Source organism: Danio rerio, chromosome 5 (genome assembly GCF_052040795.2).
Source record: "Danio rerio strain M-AB ecotype USA chromosome 5, GRCz13ab, whole genome shotgun sequence".
Taxonomy (NCBI): domain Eukaryota; kingdom Metazoa; phylum Chordata; class Actinopteri; order Cypriniformes; family Danionidae; genus Danio; species Danio rerio.
In genome coordinates this window covers 28,645,001-28,657,584 of record NC_141025.1, presented here as the reverse complement: position 1 = coordinate 28,657,584, position 12,584 = coordinate 28,645,001, and the positions used below count along the sequence as shown (strand labels likewise).

Here is a 12,584-nt window from a genome sequence, read left to right as displayed (position 1 = left end):
CGACACAAAGGAAGGAGGCAAAGTGTGGAAATGAAGGACAGAGAGAGTGGCACTAGAATAATCTGCATTGAAAAGCACTCGTTTGGTCCTTGAAGATTTTAGCCATCTTTTCTTAGACACAGACCTGAATGAACAGACCTGAATGAAAGAGACAGAAGAAACTCTGCGTTATAAAGAATGATGCTGCTTCAGCACCTGGAGAGTGTATAAATACAAATATATTATTTCTCATCAACCTCTTCGGAAACAATTTAATCCATAAGTTCCTCTTGGGTTCCTACAGCAACAATAAATATGCAAAATAGTCCATATATGTCAATTGAATAACACTGACAGGCATAAGCTAACAGTCAATGTTGGCGAAAATAACTTTTAAAAGTAATGCATTACAATATTGAGTTACTCACCAAAAAAGTTATTCATTGCATTACTTAGTTACTTTCATGGTAATGTGTTCTGTTCATTTTTGAGTTACTTTTGCTTTACTTTTTATTAGCTGGTTGAGGCTTGATCAGTTTCATTCTATTCTTTTCTATTCTACTCTATTTTATTGTATTTTATTGTATTGTATTTTATTTTGTTCTATTTTATTTTATTTTATTTTATTCTTATCTGAGAATTTCTTAATGTAACAATCACCAGCTATCTAAGCCTGTGCAGATCGCTGGTATGCACAAAGACTGCTAAAAGACTACAAATCCACCGCTATAAGGACTACAAGTTCCAGTCATGCACTTCACTTACACACCTGGCCTAGATCCTAGTTGTTGCTAGATCAGATACAGTTGCGGCCGGAAGTTAACAAGAAGTTAACATCTACCCCCACCCCAACCCTAAACCCAAATGTTACAATAACGTAAAAACATTAGTTGTGTGAGTATTATTTATGCTATCTATTAAATTACCCAATAAATTGAATTTTTTAATGCCTACCCCCACCCCAACCCTAAACCCAACCGTCACAGTACTGTAAAAATATTAATTATTGTTATACAGTGTCATAAAAAATGCTGCTATATTAATGTGCATAGCGCACATCCAGCCGGCCGCGTATTTGATCTAGACTTTACCCCAGATCCCCCATGTTTGCAAACAGACACAGCTGAAACTGTTCAGGACTAATTACACAGACTATTTATACACCTCTGAAACACACCCACACACTCATGGCTGAGTCTTGTTATAGGCTTACACATTATGACGCGTTTCCCTTACCTCGTCTTACCAATACTTGCTTTGTTTTGTTTGTTTTACATTGTCTGCTGCCTGCCTTTGAACATCCGCCTGTTATTGACCATGTCGTTAGATTTGCCTGTATACATCTGTTTGCTTCTGTGTTGACTGTTGCTTGCCTGACCATTCTCTGCACAATAATCCCTGCATCGTCAGCATCCACTTTACATTACACCTAACCCCAGAGCTCTATATATTGTATGTACAGATTATTGAACATTCTAAAAGCATCTCATGTTAACACCTTAATCCTATTATTATCTTATTCAAATTAAGGCAAATGATTAAATTACTGATGTCCATGTAAATATAGTCACTAAAAGCGTTTAATTTACCTGCACACAGCAAAAAAGATGCTAGCAAAAAAAAAAACCATGCATTTATCAAGAGGAGATGGAAAAGATATTGCATTTCACTCAAGGTGCGACTTTCTTTATCCATTGTTTCCCCATTTTTAAAGCTCCCTTTAGGGAAAGGGCTCTGATTGCAATTACATGCGAAGTGATAAATTATGTCCTATGAACCGTAAACTGACAAATTGACAAGTGTGTTGATATGCATTACCTGCCACAGTTAATTTTAACCAGCATTTGGCAAGTCGGCGACTGTTAATTTCGAACCCAGAGTGCGGAGTGTGTTTCATGTTTGAAATGAACTGCATTAACCCCCCAAAAATATTCATTAGATCTAACTGCAATTAATTTGCTTAATTATACAAAAACAGATGCTCCCCACACTCATCAGCAACTAGTGGGGATTGAAAGAACACTTGTGGACTAATCTAACCTGTAGAGTAACAATAAGTACTCTTGACTGCAGTTCTTACGGGAGTCTTCGGTATGGTAATTATTATACGAGGTAGACAAAACTAGTCTCAAAGCGTGAAGCAAACTCAGGCTGAGGTTGGACTGTCACAGCAATAGATTTAGATGGGCCGCAATTTAGCTCTAAGCACAAAAAAGCACATGATGTTCCAAACCCCACTGCCATTTGGCCAGAGGAAAACATCAAGCTCTACTCATGGGTAAGCGCAAGGGAAAAATAACTGGCAAATAGAGAAAGCTTTCAAGACTCATTACTGTAAAAGGACCCACACTCCACTGGTAAAGGACTGTGCGCTGAGACATGTCTCCTTCAGGGTTTACTTTATGTTTTGATATCAAAAGTGAGTTAAAGAGTAGATGACCCTGTCAATACTGAGGGCAGGATTCTTGCTCGCTGCACTGCATTTAAGTTTACTCACTTCAGTCGGACTTGGTTTTATACCTACAACCAGGGGCATAAATTCCAGGCACAATAAACACAAAATTTCTCAAGAGCCATTTTGGAAGGGAAGCAAATAATACTGAGAAAATTGTACCTGAGAATGCCTTTTTAGCTGTTGCGGTCGTGTTCGTTTTTAGACATTACTATCCATCAAGCAAGCAACATTATTACTGTGAACATAACAACACAGTGGACTCATCCCCTCCAAAAATAACATTATCTATATTAAAGAGAAAATAATCACTACATCTGATGTTTACGTGAATAAACTTGCACGCCTAACTTATTGCAGTTCAACAAATCGTCATCGTAGAATTATAAGGTTTTATCTGACATTTTTGTCAAAATTGAGTTATTGACATATTCTTATTAAATGACAACTTATTTACATTATGATACGTTTTTTATAAGTTGTTTACATTAAGACTTTTTTAAGACAAATTTCTAATCAGCCAATCGCATGGCAGCAATTCAATTAATGTAGGCTTTAAGACATGGTCAAGACAATCTGCTGCAGTTTAAACCGAGCATCAGAATGAGGAAGAAAAGTGATTTAAGTGACTTTGAACGTGGCATGGTTGTTGGTGGCAGACGTGCTGGTCTGAGTATTTTAGAAACTGCTGACTTACTGGGATTTTTACGCACAACCATCTCTAGGGTTTACAGAGAATGGTCCGAAAAAGAGAAAATATCCACTGAGCCAAAGTTCTGTGGACACAAATGCCTTGTTGATGCCAGAGGTCGGGAGAATGGCCAGACTGGTTCGATCTAATAGAAACGCAACAGTAACTCAAGTAACCACTTGTTACAACAGAGGTATACAAAAGAGCATCTCTGAATGCACAACACATCCAACCTTGAGGCAAATGGGTACAGCAGCAAAGGACCCCACCGGGTGCCATTCCTGTCAGTTAAGAACAGGAAACTGAGCCAACAATTTGCACAGGCTTACCAAAATTGGATAATAGAAGATTGGAAAAACGTTGCCTGGTCTAATGAGTCTCGATTTCTGCTGTGACATTCGGATAGTAGGGACAGAATTTGGCATCAACAACATAAAAGCATGGATCCATCCTGAGTTGGGTTCGAGCTGGTGGTGGGGGTGTAATGGTGTGGGGGATATTTTCTTGGCACACTGTGGGCTTATTTGTACCAACTGAGCATCGTGTGAACCCCACAGCCTACCTAAGTATTGTTGCTGACCATGTTCATCCCTTTATGACCACAGTGTACCCATCTTTTGATGGCTACATCCAGCAGAATAACGCACCATGTAATAAAGTGTGAATCATCTCAGACTGGTTTCTTGAACATACAATGAGTTCACTTTACTCAAATGGCCTCCTCAGTCACCAGATTGTACAGTACAGACATTCACATAATGGATGTGCAACAAACAAATCTGCAGCAACTGCAGCAATCATGTCAATATAGACCAAAATCTCTGAGGAATTATTCCAGTACCTTGTTGAATCTGTGCCATGAAGGATTAAGGCTAGTAAGGTGTACCTAATAAAGTGACCGGTTAGGGTATATTTCAATATAAGTTGTTGTGAATGCTTCCAGCTTTAAAGTACCTCAACAATGACTGAAGCCACAAACAATTGAGGATCCACACCTTATTTTCACCCAATAACTTTTGGTGCATCCCTATTATCAACACAATTACAGATTCCTGTTGCACATTTCTGCCGTGTGATTTGCTCTTAGATCAATATCGAGTAAAAATGTCCAGAGCTTATTACTATCGACATACATTTTATTGTGATTCAACATGTCATTTATCATTCCAGCTCTGTTTACAATACACAGCAGGGTTTTTAAAATCTAAATTTTAATCCCACAACCCCTTGGGGATTCTCATCTACGCCTACAACATAATCTTATCTTTCTTAACCCAAAAATAAATAAATTATGCTATGATTTGCTTACTATTTTACCTTTAAAAAAACAGCTGTTGGAGAATCAAGATTCATCAACATTCATCAAGGAAACAGCAGACTCTGCCACCTTTTACAACAGCATGTGTGCCATAAGGACACACAAATTATAAGCAGTCAAACACTGTTTGGTGGCACATAGACAGCTCACTTTCATGCTGAGACATATTTTACAGAAACCCTGATTGCAAGAGAGTACAGAGTAGAATTTTGCCTTATAATTTAAAAATTCTGACAGTGTAACTCAAAGAAAAAAAATGGTTCATAAGGAAAAGCCGAATATATTCAACACATTAAATCGTGCTCATGCTGCGAGCTGTTTTTATGTTGTTTCGGGAGTTGTGTCAATACTGATTTATTGTGTTTGGTTCTAGAAGTAACTAATGGTTATAATCATTTCTATGAAATATATTTTTAAAAAAGGAGGTGGGGGGATTAGTTCAAACCATTTCCAGATTTACTTTTAACAGCACAAAATGTGCAGAACTCTAACAGATGGTGCTGAACAACAAATCTAGAGCTATAAATTTTAATTAGTCATCTGCATCAAATAATTTGGGTTATCAGCATGCCACCGATTCACTGCATATTTTATTAAACAGCACTATATGCATTTTCACTATTTATTCTCTGGTTGCTTAGTCACTCTCACATAAAATGCCAGGAAACTGTGGGATTTCAGATTGACCTCCTTCAACAGACATCTGCATCATGCTGACAGAAGACTAGCACACAATACTCACAGCACCTCTGTAGTTTTCACCAGAAGAACTAGGACAGGCTATTAGTGCTTCATATTGTTCTTGCTGTCAGATTTTGTGAATCATTTCAAACACACCTTCAGATGTATTTTAACATCAACGCCTTCCAGCAAGGCATTAAAAACATGAATTTTGTTATTAATAACAACCGAATATATAACCTGAGTGAGACTCTGAACCTCAAGCACCACTACAAAAACATTCTCGAAATTAAACAGACAAATTGCATTAGCATAAAGACAAGGCAATCCATAAACTTCTTCAGTGTTAAGAGGTAACATCAAAAGAGAAACACAGCACCATGTCTTTGAAATCTGAACACACAGAATAACAGTGCTCAGCGAGTCTTTCATGCCACATAAATGACATTATATTTGTCCACAACACTTGATATCCTCCATCAATTCATTCTAAACTGGAAGATTGTGTATAATGTGTATATTTTAGCTTTATATTGCTCTACCTGTGGTCTAAACTAAGTCTATGTGCTGCATATAGACTAGAGAGCTATAATTAAATAGGTCACACTCTCGTTTTTACAGCAGCTTTTTATTTTTTTTTTTAACATTACACTTCAAACTTGGGCTGGGATGATAAATGATATTATATCGAATTGTGATAAAATTTATGTCAATAACAATGATAAGCGCTGGACTGTTTTACTCTATATTGATCCAAAAGCCAATCACGCAGCCGAAATATGCAACAATGGGAATCTAAAAGTGTACTGATATTAGAGATGTACCGAATTTTCGGCCACCGAAAATTTATTGGTCGAAAATATTTTATGCTAATTATCTGGACCCTCTAATTGTTGTGGTTTCGGTCATTGTTAGAATACTTTTTTAAATCTAGAAGCATTAACCACTTATAGCAAAAAAATATATTGTTTTCGTTCACCATGGAAAAAGAAATCATCACCTTGGAATTATAAGGTTGTATCTTACATTTTTGTCAAAATTGAGTTATTGACATATTCTTGTTAAATGACAACTTGCATTATGGTATGTTTTTTTATAAGTTGTTTAAATTTAAGACTTTTTATTTAAAAAAACAAATGAAACACACATACTGTTTGCTATATGGAATGCAAAAACTTTGAAGCTCTTTATCTCAGAATCATTCAGAATGCAGATAGAAAGATAGAACCTTATAATTCCAAGGTGACGAATTATCAAGACTGCATTTTTGCCATACTTCAAACTAGGGATGCTCAAATATTGAGCCAAAATGTATATATTTGGATATTATATTTGAAAACGTGCAACTGTTGATAAATACAAATCTTAACATGACGTTTTCTGTACCTGATTAAACCTAACAAACACAGTGTACAAATCTTATTTTAAAACCCTAACTAGGACTGTTTAGTTATGGCAATATCATCATCCTGGTTAATGTTGCAATCATGATTATTTAAAGAGCCCCTATAATGCATTATAAAAGGTCATATTTTGGTTTTGGGGGTCTCCAACAACCAGCTGATATGCATGCAAGGTCAAAAAACACTTTCATTGTCTTAAAATAAGCATTAGTTTTACCTCATTATCCCAATAACTCCCATATAATTTGTTCAGAGATTTGTCTAAAACCCCTTTTTTGGTAAGGCTAATCTGCGGTGATTAGTTGTGACCCAGTCTGTTGTGATTGGTCGACTGGGTTTAGCATGAGCCAGAAAGAAATGCCCACCAAGGTTATGAAGTAGCATGTGAGAGCCCAATGCAGGTATGAATTAAAGCAATGCATTTAAACGCCAGCATGTGAGAGCCCAATGCAGGTATGAATTAAAGCAATGCATTTAAACGGCAGCATGTGAGAGCCCAATGCAGGTATGAATTAAAGCAATGCATTTAAACGCCAGCATATACTCTTCTTAATCATAACCCCAAGTAATAACAACGACACGCATTCAGTATTATTCCACACAGTGGCAACTGTGTTAACTATTTTGAGAATTAACCACGCCACTTATGTGTGCAGGAACAGCTGATGGTTGCCAAATAGCAAAGGCAAACAGCAGAGGATCGCGAGTTCAGAAACGCATTTAAATCGCTAAAGGAAGAAGAATATCATGTTTTGGATGCAATATGTGAATAGCCCTATACACTTTTAACCTGAGAGATACAGTACAAGTACCGATCTACCTGTATAATGAGTAATTAATTACAAGCTGAGTGGAGCGATTACAGCTTACAACACACAATTAAATACATATTTTGCAAACTACAGAAAATGAGGCAACAATTCTAATTTCACTTAATTTTTATGATACAGGGGAAGAAGAAACTGGTCCATATGAACCGTAACAGTTACTGACAAAGTCCAATTAATAATTGTCTCGGCTGCTACTTCCTTTAGCAAACGGCCAACGAATACCACGTTGAAGCGTCTGAAGAGTCAGAATCAGAAAAATGACAGGAACACAGCACAATGTATACTGTGGTATTGTTGTGAAAATAAACTTTAACTCTTTATTCCCCACAGACTAATCTCCATCTGTCAGGGATCATTATCTTCATGTCACGATCAGTCCTGTGATTCCCCACGCTGCGCTAGTGTCTGAAGGGGAAGGTGTGTTCACAGTTTACCGGAACCGGCACTACATAATTGGTGATGAATCGTATTAACTTCGAAGTGTTCAGACAAAAGAACCGAACCCAACACAATTCATTTATTCGACTCTGAGTCAATAGGTGCACTTTAAGATTTAAACCCCAGCTGGATGTTTTCATTCACTTAGTGTTGTGAGTGATTCATACCTTAAAAAGTGATATGCAGACGTAGATAAACCACAGTGGTCACTAAAATAACTTGATTGAAACTGGAAAAACTACTGACAAGAAACTACTGAAAATCAGATATCGCTTTTGAAATGTGGTTCAACAGAAGCATTAAACCAATGTGACTGGCCAGGACAAAATAGAAGAGCATCAAAAATTTTGTCTACGTCTGACAAATTTAAAATATATTTTCTATAAATATGGTTGCAATGACCTCTACAGTTTAGAGACCAGTGGTGTATTTTAGACCATGTAGACATTTTAGAGGGTAACTGATATTAGTGACAAACTAACAAAAACGTCATCAAAATTGTAAAACAATAACATTAATAATAATTAAACTGTCAGTAATAATACAAAAGCAAATGACAAATGCAATTAAATAAAATATGCAGAATCAAATATAAAATAACACAGCACCTTCACTGCAATGATGTTTTTGTATTGCAATATCATAAACAACTGAAACTAAAATTTTTTTGCATGCAAGTCTCAATTATTCAATGAACAAAAATGAATAATCAAATGGAAAATAACACAGCATAGAAATTGAAGCTATTTCAATTTATTTCACATGCAGTCCTCTAGAGCTAAAAAAAATCTAGATCTTTCTTTTCCCAAAATCTTCCCAAAATTTTTTGCCGATATCAATTTGGCAGACAATTTATTATACATGACTATTTTAACTCCTCTGCGCCACTTTGAACTAAACGCAATGTGTCTAGTGTGCAATACCCTTGTTCTAGCAGCAATGTGACAAAATATTACGCTTCTCATCTAGTGTGCGACTGCCTTTACAAAAAATCCTGAGCATCAGATGTGACTTGACATTGTGAAATCGTGCTGCGTGGTGAATCTAAATGGGAATCAAAGTGTGGAAAAGTGAGTTCATTAGCAATCAGTCTCTGTCTAGTATATAAAAGACTTTCTGTAAGACCCAAGGACTCCTCTCATTATATGTTTTCATGTTTTTTTTTTCTGACAGGCCCTCATCCATATTTCATAAGAGCTTCACAAGCCTTTGTTCTGTCCATTAACACTTTCTTCTTCCAATTTGTTTGCTGCTCCTCCTCCCTTTCCAAGAGCTAAAGAATGCATCAGTACAAACAATAGAGAATTATGCTGCGGCTTGAGTTTCCTCAGATAAACCGCAAGATTCTCAAAGCATATAAATCCACTGCTTAAAAGACAATAAGACTGAAGTCATGTAAAGCTTTCCTCAATAGGTCTATTATGCTTTGTGCTTTCAATACGCTATTGTTAATTGCGTATAGGAATTTCATACCAATTAAAAAAGAAAATAAAGTATCTCTATATGAAATGGACGTGGTTTTTAACATTTAGCTACAGTAAATATAGGGACAAGAAGCTAGTAAGCGTTTTGTCTTGACAAACATCCTAAACAAAAATGACTGCCTTTGTTCTTACGTTTGCAAGAAAAATAAATGAGTCATATCTTCTGACAATGGATTCATTACACTGTAACTGTACAATATGAGCTTGTTCACCCACAAATTATGACTAACTTTAAACAAATGCTTTCAAATGCAACATAATTTTTGCCCCTATGAAAAAGGCGCCAGTAATGGCGTGTCTCATGCATCCTACTTTCATTCTAACTTCTAATTATCATTATCTGAAAATATCACTGTGAAAAGATTTCATCTCTTTATTTAACTCTATCAGGTGTTAGGCCAACATGAGCATCCTCCTGATTTAGGCAACTTTACAGGAACTAATTGAGGCAGCTGAATTTCAACACACTGCTGATTCTCACTTAGATAATAACTAAGTAGATGTGTTTAACTGCATCAAAGTCAGATCTCTCACTGCTTAGCAAAGAGCTTAGATCACAATGTCTACGCCAGCCTATTCCATTTAAACAGAGAACATTTAAACTATTGCCTGACTGATGTAAATGGATCATATACTTTTATTTTCTAAGTTGGTTTCTATATTTAAACAAAATTTTGTGGCAGAAATAGGATTTTGAGATCTCATGTACCACTGAATAATTTGATATTTTTTAATGTTTTCAAAAATAAAAAAATTATTATGCTCACCAATGTATTTGTATGTGAAATATTACTATTTAATAATATTATATATTTATATACTTAAGCCAGAGTGCTCTGCTTCACAAATACAACACCATACAAAGTGAACTACCAAGTAAACTAACCACACCAGAAAGTTGTCCATATGGAAACAGAGAGGTGAAACCAATGTACAGTATTTCATTACAAATCAGACACTGTTATGTTGTTTTGCAATATTTATTTGGTGTTTTGCAAAGAAACGCATAAAAACAATATTTTATTCTTTAATATTATACCTATAGGATAAAAATCCAGTGAAATGTATTACGGTCAGCAATCAAAAAAATCCAAAATTGACATCACGTGTAAAGTGTGTGAACTAAACTGAACTTAAACACTAAAAACTGAACTACACTGTTCCAGTTACTATGACCATTTATGTGAAGCTGCTTTGACACAATCTACATTGTAAAAGCGCTATACAAATAAAGCTGAATTGAATTGAAAAAAAAGTTATAAGAAACAAAAGCAAAAATTAAATCTAGAATAAGAATCAATGAGGTCCCTTTCCGAAAGGTGTTAAGAAAATGTTGGTTTGCCGCTGGACCCCTCCTCATATAATGAGTAGATGTCAATGGGGCCTATCTTTGCTGCACATTATTTGTGTGGAACTTTCAACAGCGAGCATACATGGAGCTCAATCAAAAACTTTCAAGTCCTGGATTACAGCTTTTGATATTGTCAAATCTTTTGTTTCTACCTTCTAATGTACAGCTTTTCTGTTCATGTATTTCATGATGTCATATGTATTTATTTTTACTTAACTTCTACTCTTTATTTGGTTTAACATTATTTTTGTTTTGTTTTTTGTTTTTTACAGCAATCTTTTACTTCTGTTATTATAAAACAATTCAACAATATAGTCATATGCTTTATCCTTATTATATTAAACAAAAACTGAAATAATAAAAACAATTGTTTACAAAAAGAATTACACTGCACAAAACTGAAACCTGAATTCAAAGTTTTCCTAATTGGGAACAACATGTTTTTGTGCAATGTTTTTTAAATGTTTTGTATTTACATTCTTTGCGCCTTTGCTCTTGTTCCCATATCATGTGCGTTATTATTTTATCATATCATCGTGTTTATATTTTTTATTTATTTACATGTGTTATTTGTCAATCCGCGACCACAATACTTCAGGTGAAAATCTGATCCCATACATGCCCATATAAACATTCTCATGGAGAGCAGTCTTGCCAAGTTCTCAGGAGATGTACTGAAAGATAAAGAGCGTGAATCAAAAATGAAAATGTGTTTAAAATTACATTGCACAAAACTAAAACCTGGATTCAAAGTTCTCCTAATTGCAAACAAAATGTTTTGGTGCAATGTTTTTTTATTTTTATTTTATGTTTTGTGTTTACAGTCTTTTCCCCTTTGCTCTTGTTTATTTATTTTTTTTTATCCACAACCATGATACTTCAGGTGGGAATTTAATCCCATACATGCCCATATAAATATCATTAGTGTGAAAAGGAAAACAAGTTGTTAGCATAATAAAAGCTCTGCTGCTTTCGTGCTGCAACAAGCTTCAACATTCAGCTTTTAGCTTTACACTGCTTTATAACTCCATGATAAAATACTTTAGCTCATTCATGAACATGACTTCTGCAGGAGTCCTGTAGGATGTAATGAAGAAGATAATGTGATGAATAATTCCATACTCAGCATGTTTCTCAATCCCAATAACACAGAACACAGACTTGCGTTCTCATGGAGAGCAGTCTTGCCAAGTTACCACGGAAGATGTACTGAAAGATAATAAGCGTGAATCAAAAATGGAAATATGTTTAGAATTACATTGCACAAAACTGAAACCTGAATTTAAAGTTTTCCTAATTGCAAACAAAATGTTTTTGTGTAATTTTTTAAAAATGTTTTGTGTGTTTACTGTCTTTTCCCCTTTGCTCTTGTTCTCATATTATGAGTGTTATCATTTTCCACGTTTACGATTTTTTTATTCACATGAGCTATTTTTTTTGATCTGTGACCACAATACTTCAGGTGGGAATTTGTTCCCATTCATGCCCATATAAATATCATTGGTGTGAAAAGGAAGAAAAATTGTTGGCATCATACTGTCCCGTAGTGTTAATTTTACCTAAAAACTGTGTTCAAACATATGTTTAAGCTTAAGCTTCACAAAAAATAGTCTGAAACATGTACTATCAATGAGCATGTGTTGTCCAAAAACATTTGGAACTTAAGAAATATGTCTTATTAGCAGTGCTGATGATCAGTACTTTTTCTCTGTGTAAGCATGTGTGTAGGCAGTAATAGCTATATGTTGCATCAATAATGTATGATTATTGTCCTTTAGTGTGAATTATGGGTCTCATCTGAAACAAAGACACTCGGACAAATCCAATCTTGAAAAGGTGGGTCCAAGACAATGAGAGGGTAGTTTGTCCTTGAAAACTGATAATATCACCATGACCAAGCGTAAATAGGAGCCTGCAGTCATCCGGCTCTCTGCTATGTCGCTCATACATATGTAAG

The 12,584-nt window shown here is 35.3% G+C and overlaps 1 protein-coding gene and 1 long non-coding RNA gene across 2 annotated transcripts in view; one reads left to right on the top strand and one right to left on the bottom strand.

The window, feature by feature from the left end:
- Positions 1–12,584, bottom strand: part of zmat4a (zinc finger, matrin-type 4a) — a 164,990-nt gene that overhangs the window by 118,132 nt on the left and 34,274 nt on the right. The window lies entirely within an intron of this gene.
- Positions 5,764–10,628, top strand: LOC141385819 (uncharacterized). The gene is made up of 3 exons (XR_015491249.1): positions 5,764–6,925; positions 7,030–10,391; positions 10,533–10,628. It is a non-coding gene; the product is annotated as an uncharacterized LOC141385819 (long non-coding RNA).